The sequence below is a fragment of the Erithacus rubecula genome, assembly GCF_903797595.1.
Source record: "Erithacus rubecula genome assembly, chromosome: 3".
In the NCBI taxonomy this organism is placed as follows: domain Eukaryota; kingdom Metazoa; phylum Chordata; class Aves; order Passeriformes; family Muscicapidae; genus Erithacus; species Erithacus rubecula.
The window spans coordinates 31,661,659-31,676,414 of NC_136689.1; the positions used below are offsets into that span (position 1 = coordinate 31,661,659).

At 36.7% G+C, this 14,756-nt stretch overlaps 1 protein-coding gene across 3 annotated transcripts in view; it reads left to right on the forward strand.

Moving 5' to 3' along the window:
- DGKB (diacylglycerol kinase beta) overlaps positions 1 to 14,756 on the forward strand; it is a 326,673-nt gene that overhangs the window by 274,977 nt on the left and 36,940 nt on the right. The window lies entirely within an intron of this gene.

The following is a 14,756-nucleotide window of genomic DNA, read 5'->3' on the forward strand; positions in this document are numbered from 1 at the left end:
TTGCTGATTAAATGATAGACCCCTAACTCTCAGTATATAAAAACTGTATTCCTTCTCCAGAATAAAATGAAAGCTAGGGAAAATGTGTTTGAATAATTTGTGGAAGGATGGAGAGTGAAGGACTCTATCCAAACCCAAGTGCAATACATGGGTTTTAAATGGCCCCATGCACTCCTGGGGCTTTTTACTGAGTGTAAATATAGCATGATTACAGGAACTAGAAAAATTCAGGTTGCACTTTGACAGAATCAGTCATGTTTTGTATTCTCAGATGAAAAACTTCTGTCACAAAGCACTGATTTTATTCAAATTAATTCATAAGACACATTGTGATCTATTTATCTCTTTAGTCTGTATGGCATACTGTACCTCAGTCAGGTCTGATTTGACTGCCTCAAGTTCTGCAGTAACCAGAATGATGCTCTGCATATCCAAAAAATCTAAGTAATTCACAGAATTGTAGCCCTGACTCTTGTTAGATTTCTCTTACATACATAACATTCAGTGATCTAGAGGTGGTGGCGTTTCCTTGTTTTTGTTGGAGTACTGCTGAGGAATCTCCCTTCCTTTTCATCTCCAGACTACATTTTTCATCTGATATAATATGAGGGGATATCTTATAGATATTGGAGACTGGGAAAGAGGTGGGGAGGCAGCACCAAGAATGTGTGGAAGATAAATTTCAAGGAAATTGGAAGACAAGCCCCATCTCCCACAAGGAATACCTGATTCTTTTATCCATTCACCAACCATTTAGAGATTCTTTCCTAAGTTTTGCATCCCAGTAATCTTCCATTTTAGTAAGTTTTCTTTTAAAAATGTAATGTGTTTTTGTTGGGTATCAGGAAGAAACTTGCCTGAATAGGAATCAGTTTGGCTTTTCGGCTGTCTTTATTTCAGTATTGAATATGTAGTGAAGTGAATAGATAAAATGTTTAGATTTTCACTATGTTTGATTTTAGGTCAATATATTGGTTATCCCAGCTTGCCAGTGATACAGTGTAGCACTGAAAAAAAGTTATAAAAATCCATAGGGATGTGAATTTTTCATGGATCTTGTGCCCAGTGGAGAAAGCTAGTCCTCAAAATAGCAAGTTTCATGTTCTTAATGTTTTGGTTACTCAGTTTTTGGTTTGGTTTGGGGTTTTTTATTTTGTTTTGGGGGGTTTTGTTTGGGTTTTGTTGTTCTTGTTGTTTATTCTTGTTGGCACTAGCTTCACTTTTGTCTTGTGCAGAAAATGAGAACTGTTTGGGGATTGATCATAGCAGTGGGCATTTGAATGAGAATCTACCCAGTTTTGTAAGTTATTATGTGCTTTGTTGTCTGAAAATTACTTAAAATGTGAATCTGTTTAAGAATTTCAAGAATCTTCAGTTTACACATAGTCTGAGAAATGCTTTCATTAGGCTGGCTAGGCCAGGATCACCAGAGAAGGACTATGGAAAACAGTACCTGCCCATTAGAGTTTTCCTATGAACAAGGTACACATTCATGAAACAGAAAAACACAATCTGACCCCGTGAAAAAGTGACCAGCACAAGCATTTATTCCTATTTGTGTAGGAATAAATGCCCTGCACACCTCCACCCTAGCTTTGAACAGTGTCTTGTGGCCATGGTAAATTCAGAAGAGAAATAACCACAATTAATCTTCTTTCAAATCTTCTGTACAAAGAATATTGAACTTTGTTCCCCTGTGGGTAGAATTAAGAGGTGACTAAGTGCTCTGTAAAACATTACATTACAGAGATCTTTGGAGGTGGTTTCTAGGAACAAGGGGTATTTCCACATCCTAACTTGGGTACTGGTGTTAGTCTGTTATGCACTGCTTACTGCCTGCTGCTGGTAATTACTTTTTGGAAAAGGTGATTGTAGGGACACTCAGCTCCTCATTTAGATACTTTGTTTAGGTGTGTAATTGTCAGATGCTTTTTCATATCTGCCCACAGCTCCTAGTTGGTTGTTTTTGTGCATCACTGTGATTTGATATATAATGCTACCAGAAGTATAAAGGCATTTGTATTGTGGACTAGATGTGCAGACAGTCTTTTCTTAATGCTTATTCCTTTGTAATCTTTCTTTAGAAACAATTAATTTATTCAATTATTTTAAAATCCAACAGGCTCCTACTGAAAGAGAAGATTCCTTTGCCCTGCGACAGTAAGGAAGAAACCCCCTCCCATCTAGTGGAATTCTTCTATACCTGTTAGTGTTACTTTCCTTCATTAAAAAAAAAAAAAAAAAAAAAAAGATATTAAACAGTAAATCAGCTCTGGAAGAAGGAAAAAGATGTATGAAAATACTTAATGAAAGCTAATCACTGTATACTTTATAGGTATAAAGTAAGCCTTAATCATAACCCTGCTAGGTGCTAGCTTTTTGTCTAAAAAATTAAGTGTTTCAATAATAGCAGGCTATTATATTGGTTGTTTTTGCACTATGGAATTACTAAAATTAACCAAGAACTCCATTCCCCCTCTTACATGAGCTGCAAGCTCACTGCTTTTTGTGGTAGATATGATGCTAAGTGTAAGCAGGGTATTATAAACTGAAGATTTTAGTTCCTACCAGCACAAGGACTGACAATACAGTGCCCTTCATTTAAGCAATAGGAAAATTCTAAAACCACTTTGAAATTTGTAATAGCTGAAAACGGCAGCCTAGTTCAAATTCCATGTTTCTGTTTGCCCTTTGATTATTAGATTAGTTTAACTTTGAACCTACAAGCATAAAACAGGAGCTAAAAAGTAGTATTGCACTTTTTCCATAGCAAAATTATGATTATGAAAGACTCTTCACCTGGGAAAATTCAAATCTTCACCATAAACATAATGGTGCTTTAAAAGGGAACTAATGATATAGTTTATGAATTTTAATTTCTGTTTTAAAAGTCAGCAAATGCACTTTCTATAAATGTAAACCATCTGTTGGCACCTTCTAAAAGACTAGAATTCAGTTCATCCAAGTATGAATTATTTATTTAGGATTTTTTCCCTAAGTAAACTCTAGGTCTTCTTTTTTTTTTTTCTCTCTCTCTTCCGTATTTTTTTTTCCTCTCTCTTCTGTGTTATGTGAAGTTTCAAAATCAATGAATTCATAATGGTGACATATACAATGTGAAATGTTTTGAATTAGGATTGCATCATAAAGGTGGTAGAGAATAGTTTCAGTGGACGCCTAGTTTGTGACACATTAAATTAAAGTGCTTTTAATGGGTATTTTTGTTTTCAGGTAGCATCAATGTCAGGTAAAGAGTAAGGCCATGGTGGAGTTGCTATTGTAGGTGTATCACAATTCCTTGGAGACGTGTGTTGCTTTCGTAAATCTTTACAAGGTAAATAGGAGTATATATCTGTGTAGATTTAATGATTAATTTAACAAGAGCTGGAGTAAAATTGTAGGAATACACTTCCAATAAGCATCTATATTGAAACTGAGGTATGTTGATGACTCTTTCTTTGGTAGAAAATCAGCACAAAGTGCAGCTCCAGATCCTAAAGAAGCTGTGGCTGGCTCTTGCTAGTTTTATGACACTTCCATCTCACATGGTTTATTTATTTATTTATTTATTTTCTGGCAGCTGTTCTTGATGAGATATATTTGGACACTTGGGAGAGGAAGCAGAAACAGATGATCTATCTTGTTGCACTTTGCTAATTAGAACAATTCCCAGTGACCTCCATCTGCATAGTTTCAATTTTGCCTTTGACTCATGAATCAACAAACATTTTCTCTATTTGATATCCCACTGTTCCCTGATGCTGTGAACAAATAGTATGTTAGCCTTGTCTTTCTTCTCCAAAAAACCCTGTTTGCTAGGAATTGACATTTATTGCAATGCAACCTGTAGAGAATTGTTTGGCAATACCAATGACCACACCATCGAACATTAACCAGTTTTGTCACAGCACTGTGGGTGCTAACAGGCAATCATTTAACTGCTTTAAAAACCATCCTTATTACACATCTTATTTCCATGAGAGCCTTGTACCTGTCACACTCAGTCTCCAAACATTTGCTGTCTTTACTAAAGTCAGTCTCTTCATTGCTCCTATTCTTCTGTTCTTTTACTAGATTAATGTGAAGCATTTACTATCCCACAGATGTTTCTGTCACTGCTGTCAAAGCATACAAAGGGATGAGGGATTTTGCTGAAAACATAGATAAGTACAAATTAATTTTGGACTGGAAATGTGTGCTACTTCATGGCCAGCTTTCAAAATCTATGTGCCCCTCAGCTGTGCTTTCTTCATAAATCCCCTTTAAATTAATGCCAGGAATTGTCTTCTCATTTCTTACCTGTTTTGTATTTGTATGAAAGTTGAATTGAGGTGTGATGAGCAGTACCTTTTACTGATTGCATTATTTTCTCATAGGGTGTGATGAGTTTCCTTTGTCTGTGTTGTGATTCCAGAATCACTTAGGGGAAGCTTGGGAAGTGGGTACTCATAAGAAGCACTCTGAGGCTCATACAGAGTCACCATCTGGGATCACTCATTTCTCTTCATTTGCTGGAGAGACGACCTGGAGTAACTTATCCGTCATTCAGGTGTTAAAAGCCTGAAAGAAACTGAAATTAAGGTGTACTTGCTCTTGCCCACTTGCCCCCTTTCCATCCCCTTGACTTCAAGACGTTTTGTTCCCTGAAATTGTGTATATATTTTGTTTTAGATAATTGCTCCGAGCTGTTGTTTTCAAAGTTCTTGAAGTACTTTCAAAATTATTTTTTCCAACTGCATACATTTGTTAAAATAAAAGCCAGGGAGATATCATATAAATTTCAAATCAAATTCAACCCTATGCTAATCTTCATTGGGTTAAATAGTTGTGTGGAAGACACTCACCTGTGTTTAAGGACACTCTCCTGCTGTATTATTTTCAGTTTACTTTCACTGGATTTGCACAGGTAGCAAATGTTCTCATAACTAGTTCCATCAGTTTCTCAAGTGTAAGACCTCATCAGTTAGTTAATGTAATTTAAATGTTGAATAAGCTTTGTAGTTAGAGATCCGTTACTGTCATAAAACTGGAAAATTAAGTTAAATATTTATTATGAAAATTACTTAATACAGATTTTCAATTTAAAAAATCAATTTAATATTTTTTATTCTCTTTCAGTGTTTTAATAATGTTCAAATCTATTTATAGTATTTATAATACAATTTTTTTAAAATCCCAAAACATATAATTGTTATATTTATTATTTATATGATACAATAGATTTGTGAGAATCAAAATAATATGTTTCAGTGTTATTAAAGCAAAATATATTCACTTTTTTAGAACACATTTTGTAAGCATTTAAAGAAAATTTCAATTTTTTAAAATTTTATTCCAAAACCACTGGAAACATTCTTGTCTATGTATTGGAATTATAAGTTGACTACTAGGTTTTCAGTCTCTTCTCATTTTGGATTTGGACCCAACACAGGTAAAATTTGCATTTCTTTTAGCTGACATTTATGTGTTTTTTATCTTTGCTAGCATGCTTTGAGACCACATTCACAAAGCAGAGCAATCTTTTAGATCAAGCAAACGAGAGAATTACCCAAATTCTCTTCTGTTAATTGGTGTGAGTAGCTTTACTTGTTTCAGTACAATTGTTCAGTGGGTAACAAAGACCAGCCAGCAAGCTCAGGGTTTTCTCATGAGAGCTCTGCATAGTGTGGCATCTGCTATTATCCTAATCGAGTTTCTACATAAACATAAAGTCAGAGGCAGCTTCCCAGTGCTATAGGCATTTAACTTAAACATTTATCGTTACACTATAGCAACTGTGCGAGGCCAACATCTCTCAGTCTAGTTGGCTCAGCAGCTTGTTTTGTAACACTCTCAGAGCTGCCAGCTCTCAAGACATTTGGTGTTTTTCTTCAGTCCCCAAATCATGCAATCATGTGACAAGTAAGAATATCTTTCATTTCATTATTGAAAAAAAAAAAAAAAAGGAGGGAGGAAACAAAACAACAAAAAAAGCCCTGAAACATGAAGGAGTATTTTTTAACCTTTCTGAGCACAAAGAAATGCTTGGGAATACTTCTCTCATCAAGACCTAAACCTGAATAAAAGGACTCTTCTTCCAAGCTGTATGTTTGTGTTTTTAAGAAAGTCTCTTTCTGAGAGGACAGACAGATGATTTCTTGAACAACTAAGGATGTGTGTTCTGCACTGGAGATACATTAGGTGCTCTTGGGATGGAGCCAGAAGAGTTTTTCTTTTTCTTTTTCTTTTGTTTATTGAAGAGCTTTCATGTCTTTGGGTATGAGGTCTCCTTAAAATTTACTGTCACTGACATTTCTATTGAATTTAGATGGTCTAACTTCATATTCAAATATTATTATTATTGATTTGGGAAGTCATAGTAGGAGTAGTTATATTTTAGGTATTAGCACTCTTCTGAGGTCACCAATTACATTTTATGGAGAGTAGTTTTCCTCCGTTCTGTTAGTGATGTAAGTTATGAATAGTCATAAGTTATTTCTTAAAAGTTTATTTCACATATTAAGATGTCAGTGAGTTTGAAGTTCTGGTGAAAGCTGGGCCTACATAGCCTAGGGTGGAAGCTTGTTTGATCTCTGCCTATTTTGAAAAAATAACCCACACCAAAACAGAAATCTTGGATGCTGCAGATTTGAACCTTGGTCCTATGAGGACAGAATCCAACTCCTCCAATGCAGTCAGACATTGAAGCCAATAATCTGTGTTGTGGAAGAATTGGCATGTAGCCTGAATTCTCTCTAACACAGTCTAGAGACCACTGCAGCATAAGAACCATTTCTTACAATTGTTTTGGCTTAGAGGATTTATTCAGCCTAATACGCAAATCTAGATTGCTCAGTAATTTGCAGAAATATTGTTTTGTAAAAGATGAAGTGAAAATGTGTATCCACAAGAGACTAGTAATAGTTAAGGAAAATTATGCCAGCCTGCAGGCAGGTCATTGACTGAATTAAACAAAATCTATTTTGTTTCCTGTCTACTCTGAATTGAAGAATGTAGATTTGCCTCACACTAAGACTTTTATGGAAATGTGTGTGGAAATGTACAAATTTCAATTGTTCAATAAGCCACTGCAATTTGTTACATTTTTCTGTCGAGTTATTTTACAGCTGTTATTAGTACAACACTGTGACACACATGATTTTATTTTTATTTCGTTTCTTTCCTTACTTTTTATATTGGTCTTGAAGAAGAGCATTTGATACTCTTTCCCAAACGTATGCTTATGATTTCTCAACTTTTGTAAGTTCTGTGTGTGTGATGCTATGTGGTTGTTTTCTCAGACAATTAGCAACTCTATTTTTCCTTTAACATTTTCTGAGACTAGAGAAATGACTGAAGTGACTTAAGTTGGGTGTCCAGTTTAATAAATAAATATATGCACACTCATCTCAAAAAAATTTTTTTTCTAAGACCATTTTAGCACAATTGTGAATTTTTTTAGGTGAAAAGCAGCAGAATAACTGCTATATAATCAAACTATGATCCAGTTATTCTTTCTCTGAATACTTGTGCTGGCTGCCTAACAGAGATGGCAAGAATTCCCACAAGATAAGTGTCATTACCTGAAAGGGGTTTACTTCCTTAGATCAGGCAAATTATAGTTGCCTTATATGTCTTGAGTTACAAAGTCTCTATTCCCCCTGAAACTGTAATCATAGCTCAATTAATATTTCTACTTATCTTACTTATTTGAATTTGTTTCAGAATCTTCCTTTACTTACTCCTCTGGTAGCATTTTCTTCTGTAGGTTCAAAAGTTTATTTCATAAATTTATTTCATAAGGAAGCTAATGCATTTTAAAATTATTTTAATTTTTTCTTGCTTTGGTTATCTTTGAATGTTTCCAATTTCTTGCATTATAAAACAGTGCATCAGCCTAGTTAGGAAGTCCTGTATTTGGAGGAAAAGCTAAGATGAGAATTTGATGATGATAGAGAAAGTAGGACAAAATTATGCTGATGTTTATATGAAAAAGATTTACAGTGGAGAGGCTGAAGTTCTCTTTTGAGCTTAGTGATATTTACATAAACTTCCCTAAATTCATCTTTTTACATAAAAGATTGCAGGTAAAAAAGTATGGTATCTATAAGGTGATGCTCAAAAAATTTGTTGTCCTGGTTGGAGGATCTCTGATTTGTTGCCATTGTAGAAAAAAGCCAAAAAGCTATAAGTTATTTTATATCCCTTGACATCAGAAATCTGTTATGATTTCTATGTCTTCTATCCCAGGCATTTCTCATTTATCATGCTTTTGAGCCCAAAACTTTCTGGCTAAATTTTGTACATTACTTTTCTCTGGCATCAGCAATAGCCTTGCCTAAACTGAAAAAGCTTGGGGTTCAAGCTCCACTTTATTTTGTGATCTCATACTCTTTCTTGGCTTGATTGCTTATAAAAGTTTAAAAGGGCTCAGCAAGTTGGAAACAGAAGCTACAAATACTGTATGAAAGGTATGCAGTGACTGCTGCATCATTTACACTGCAGATGAATAATAGACCAGTATGTAAAGTGATGCAAGCCACAGATGAATGCAAAAAAATTGAGGACAAGAATAAAAGACAGGAAAATAAGATAAAATAAGATTTGTGAATATTTAATAATTTAATAATTTTTTTGAGAAAATACTGGCAGATCTTTCTTCACTTTGATATAGTCAGAATTTCAGAAAGACCTTTCTGCTTTGGGCATATATTTGAAAAAAAAAAAAAAAAAAGAAAAAAATCTACATATGCAATTACTGAACTTTTTTGATGAGGGTTCAAAATTAGCCATTCACCAGATATGTAATCCTAGGTTATTACTAGACCAAACAAGGTTCTGCTTTCTGAACTCTGATTAATAAAAGTATTTTCTTCAGACAAAGAAAAATATCCTACAAGAATCATGTCTGTAGTCAAAGTAAAAACCATTATCTTATGTTTTAATAACAAAAACATTTCATAATTCAAATTTAGTATCACCACCAAAATATGAAGAAAAACAAAGGGAAGACACAGAAAGAGAAGGCAGGCAAAGGAAAAATACACAGAAAATATGGAGAAAAATAACACTCTGGCACTGAAGAACTGTGTGTTATTTCTATCATACTAGTTTTGTAATGTTGAATTTAAACAAACTGATAGGTCTCACTTGCAAGTGTTTTGAGTTCCATAAAGATTCAGGACAGTTTAAGCTGTTGACCTGCATACCATTCTGTGACTGTCTCAGGCAGAGGGAATTGAAAGTCATACTAACCCCTAACACAAGGAGCAAGAAGAAATATCTTGCTTTAAGCCATTTCAGTGTGAGGAAAACGTGGTTTGAATTGCTCAGACTTTTAAGACTTATGTTGTTTCTTTCAGCTAAAGACTTTCCAGGCAGGGAAAGTTCATCTAAATAAGCACAAAGCACTACTGCAGAAATATACCCTCATCCAATGATATAATATTGTGTTGTGTATCTGTTCTTCATACTCTTCATCTCTCCAGTCTGTAGAAATTTGTGCTGTGCTAATTCTGGAATATTTTGTGGCTCTTTCTGTAAATTTCCTGAGTAGAGTACTCTGCTTTTGCATTGGGAAGGTCTAGAAGCTGATTGATAAATCTACCCTCAGCAATATAATATTCAGCTACTTTTATAATAAAGTATACTTAATAAATGCATATTTCGCTTCTACTCACAGTAGATTTTTCACAAAGTTAAGAAATAAACTTTTTTCAGAGGAATTGTGCTCTGATGGGCATGTTGAGATTTGAACAATTAAAATCCCATTTTAATGATCCCTTTACTGTCATCATTAGAGTTGGATAAGCATAGCAGCATTTGCTGTAGTGTTTCCACATATGTACATTTCAGACTGAAAAGTGCAGTGCACAGTCATTCAGGACCATCACTGAAATTAATCGACTCAGCATATTTGACACCTTAATAATTTTGACAACAATTTTTTGTAAAATTAGCAGCAGTGTAAATTTAATGGGACTGACACTATAAAAGAAAAATAAAACAGGCAGTCAAGAAATATTTTTGTGCAATTTAGGCACATCTCTCATGTTTACTGTCATAAAATTTTATGGCTGCACAGAGAAGTCAAATTATCTACAGGAAGCTAAAAATTAATAAATACCTCTTTAAGTATGCAAGAATAGATTAAGTCTTTTCAGGAGAGGTGAAAGCAGCATTAGACAAAGGAATCTACACTCACATGCACATATCCTGTTCTGTTCCAGTTTAGCCAGTGGAGATTTTGCTGTTGAATGAAGCAGGTGCTAAACCAGAACTACAATCTAAATAAATACTTCAGTCATTCAGTTTTATCTTGTTATGGACCTACTAAATTTTAAGAGGAATACAAAAAGGCAAGGTGTCTGTGAATGCTGAGGATATGTGTCAGTGCTGGACTGGACTCTCCCAGTGCTTCTAGATGGCATAAAGAGAGCAGCAGGAGAGCACATGTAGTCAGCTGCTCACAGTAAACCTGTAGGTCTTCTGGCCTCTCCTTTAGTCTCTGTATGAGCTGGGAGAAAATCCTCTGGGGTCTGTCCTATTGCTCCATTACATGTTCTTTCAAAGAGGCTATGCACACTTTAGAGAATTTATGGAATAAATATGACTTATGTGCCTTTCAATTTACTGTTCATAGTAACAGATTCCTACACAGGATGGCGTGAGATATGCAGAGTTTTGTGGCATTTTCAAAAAACATTATCTCAGACCATTTCCACTTGGCAGATGACCAAAAGTCATTTTCATTAAACCTGGTTTGTTTCCTGTGTTTCAGAGGGATGGTTCTGGCTGTGTGCAAGTTTGCATGACCAGAGTTTGTACCTCTGTAAACAGAAATGCAAGGACATAATTGTTACTGTGGCTGCTTAATTCAATGTTAGGATTTATAAAAATCTTTCTACTCTTTGAATATGAAACTTGCCCACTTGAGGAGTGGGTACTGCATTAACCAGGCTGTCAATTGCTGGTGGGTATCCCTTGGTGCCTCTTTGAAGTTCATCAGATTGCATCTTTGCAACAATCTCTGTGCCTTTTCCTTCCATTTGCCTGGTCATCCTGTGCTAACATAGGATATCCCTTGCTGCTTGCATGGCACAACCCTCATGAATCTTTACTAATTTTCTCAAGGATTTTTGATCACACTGTCTTTGGGATCACTGTTTTCTCCACAACAAAAATTAGTAGAACTTGGCTTGGTAGCTGACTTAGCTTAGCCTAGCTGCATGATTCCTGTGTGATCATATGAACTCTCAGATTAACAGAGCCTAGATATTCTCAGCCTTGTGCTGTCTTCAGGTTTGTCATTTAAACCCTAGAGATTCACAGAACTTGGATAAACTAAGCAGGAAAATATTAAATATGTTTTCAGGCACACTGATTTTTGTTATCTTGGGTCTGTCCATTATTACAATGACTGAGTTGCCAATTTGGGTGATTTTCTTCAGCTTTCTTAATGGGACAGTATAGAAGTTTTTGATCACACATCCTGCTTCCCATTCCAGTTAGAGCATGCTGCCAATTCAGAGGCATTAGCACACAGGCACCCAACATCCACTGCTTTTTTATAGGGGTGAGTTTAGTGCTTTATTTCCTTCCCTGATTAACAGATATGTGTTTTCTTTCAGTTAGTGGCTTTCCTTTGATTATTTTTCTTAAGCACAAAAAGTATCTTTTGTGATTACAAACAAAGTACAAAATCTGAATCAGAAATTCCCCAGGTGTCTTACGCTCTCTTAATATTTTCTGGTAATTATAACAACTTTTCTTATTATGGAAATTATACAGCTCTTTTACAGTGGCATAAATATTCTGAAATATTGTGGAATGAAACAGAAAAGCAAAGTACTGTCACAATATGAACTGCATAGAGACAAACAAGGGATACTATATTTAGAATTTGGTTTTGTAATCTGACTTACAGAATTTTTCTACTTGAAAGAAAAAAAAAGGTTTGCATTCTCAGGTTTTTAATATATTTCTTAAACTGTTCCCCTACTGTGAGAATAAAAAAAAAAAAAAGGAATGGCAAATAGGTCTGTTCATAGCAGCTGAATAATTAGTCTTTCCTGGATGCAATGTTTGAAAATATGATACGTCTTGTGCACTGGAAAAAGAAATTTGCACAGAGACACATATCCAGTGTCTGGAAAGAGCCTGGCTCAATCTTCTTTGCACCCTCCTTTCAAGTGATTGTATGCATTAGCAAGAGCCCCTGGTGCCATCTCTTCCCAGGCCAGAGATTTCAGCTCTGTCAGCCTTTCCTCCTAGGAGAGGCATTCCAGTAGTTTAAAAACCTGGATGGCCCTGCAGTGGATCCTCTGCAGTGTGTTCATGTCTCTCCATGTCCAGGAGCCCAGAACTGAGCCCAGCACTCCAGGCCCAGCCTCACCAGTGCTGATATGGGGGAAGGATCACCTCTCTGCATCTGCTGGTATTATTTTGCCTAATGGAGCCCAGGATACCACTGGCCATCTTTGCAAGGCCACATTCCTGGATCATATTTAACCTGGAGCCCATCAGCACTCTCAGGTGCTTCCAGCTGCTTGGATCCCTCATGTGCTGGTGTCTTGGGCTGTTCCTTCCCAAGTGCAGGACTATGTACTTTGCCCTGATGAATTTCATGAGGTAATTTCACAGCTCCTTGGCTGTGGTTTATGAAGACTTCTCAGCATCTGAACAAAGGGTTCATGTTCTCTCGTGGTGTGTCTAACATTGCATGGCTGTACCCATATACAGATTTCTACTTAGGCTACCCTGCAAATGATACCTAGGAAGTGAGGAGATGTAAATAGCCTGGTGTTATAGTATTTACAATGTAAAACTTTCTGCCTGCAAGTGGCATAAGGACCTTTTCTGGAGGCTTTTTCTAAGGTACTAGTTAATCTCAGGAAGTGAACACCATATCCCAAAGTGTTAGTGTTATTGTTCTCCTCTAACATGATAGAGTCAACATCCTTGGCTACATTTATGGCTGCAAATTAAACAGAGGAAAGCATCAAGTCCTGGCACATGCTTATTACCAAGACTACTGCCCGTTGGAAACTAACTTTCCATGATAATATCTGGGTGCAGGCCAGGGACTGTTCCCAATAGGCACTACTGACAAAGCTATACTGTTATCTGAGAAGAGAGATTTAACTGTATGGGAGGAAGCCATTCTGTGCCAGTTAGCCCCAGGGCCAGAAAACCTGACCTTGTTTAGTTTAGCATTACAGACAGAATACTTTGACTTGAAGGCAGGAGGAGGGTAGGACAAAACGCAGAGAACGCAGTTGATCCGTGGGTGTAGCAGGAGGCATCATACTGTGTGTTCTCAACAGAAGGGTTGGGATCTACATGTGCAGATTACATTTATTCTCAGATGACCCAGTAATGCACAGATCCAGTCCTTATGACCATGTAAGCATGGTCTCAGATCTTAGAGGGCATTTCTTTAAAAGATCCTTGCTTAGTTTGGAAAGCCTGAGAGCATGAGGATAGCTTCTAGCTCCTTAAAGCAAAAGGACATCATCTGCTTTGTGTTTATACAGAGAACAGAACAATGAGTAAGGAGCTTAAATTCTGTCAAGAAACTCAGCTAGACTACAAAATGTTAGTAATGGCAATGAGAGCAAGAAGTTAGAATAGTTCTGCACCTGTGTTGGGGGCAAACCTGGATGTGCAGACAGACTGGGAATGAAATACTGGAAACCAGCACTATGGAAAGAGATCTGGGAGTCTTGGTCAATGGGGGGTTGAACATGAGCCAGCAGTGCCCTGGCAGCCAGAAGGGCCAATGCTGTTCTGGGGGACATCAGGCACAACATCACAGCCAGACAAGGGAAGGGATTGTCCTGCTCTGCTCTGAGCTGGGACAGCCTCACCTCCAGTGCTGGGGGCAGGTTTGGGGTGACACAATATAAAAAAGATATTAAACTGTTAATGTCCAAAGGAGGGCAGTTAAAATGGTGAAGGGCCTTGAGTGGAGGTTGTGCGAGGAGTGGCTGAGGTCAGTTGGTTTGCTCAGCCTGGAGAAGATTGAGGGGAGATTTCATTGCAGTTACAACTTCCTTGTGAGGGGAGGAGGAGCAGGTACTGATCTCTTCTCTGGGTGACCAGTGATGGAATCCAAGGGAAAGGCCTGGAGTTGTTGTTTAGGGGATATTTAGGTTGGACATTGGAAAAAGGTTCTCCATGCAGATGGTGTTTGGACACTGGAACAAGTTCCCCAGAGAAGTGATAACTTCACCAAACCTGACAGAGTTTAAGAAGTGTTTGCATAATACTCTTGGACACATTGTGTAACTCCTGGAGGTATCCTGTACTTTTGAGAGGTAGGAGTTGGACTCAAGGATCTTTGTGGGTCCCTGCAATTCAGTTATTCTGTGATGCTGTGATTTCTTTAATAGAGATAGGATCTCTTCAATTCTGCTTTACTTTTTTCAAGTTGAAGCCCTGCATAAGAGTGGCTAATGTCAAGTCAATGCATTGACAAAGGCAGAGAAGAGGAGCAAAACAAAATTTTTGTCCTTTGTTTTCTACATTTACACATTTCCAGCTCTAATTTGGTTATATTTTTTCCACTGTGGATCACTGATGTATCTTCTGGTTTGGAAGAATTATTTTCTGTTTTCTTTAGGAAGTCACAATTCTCATTCACAGGCCAGAACCTCTCAGGGTAGGCATAAACTATTATTATCTCAATGTATTTCTAGAAAGTCACTTGTGTTACTGATCATACCCCAAGAGCAGTTTTCAGAATGTTTATGTGAGATTTAGTGTCTTTCCATATT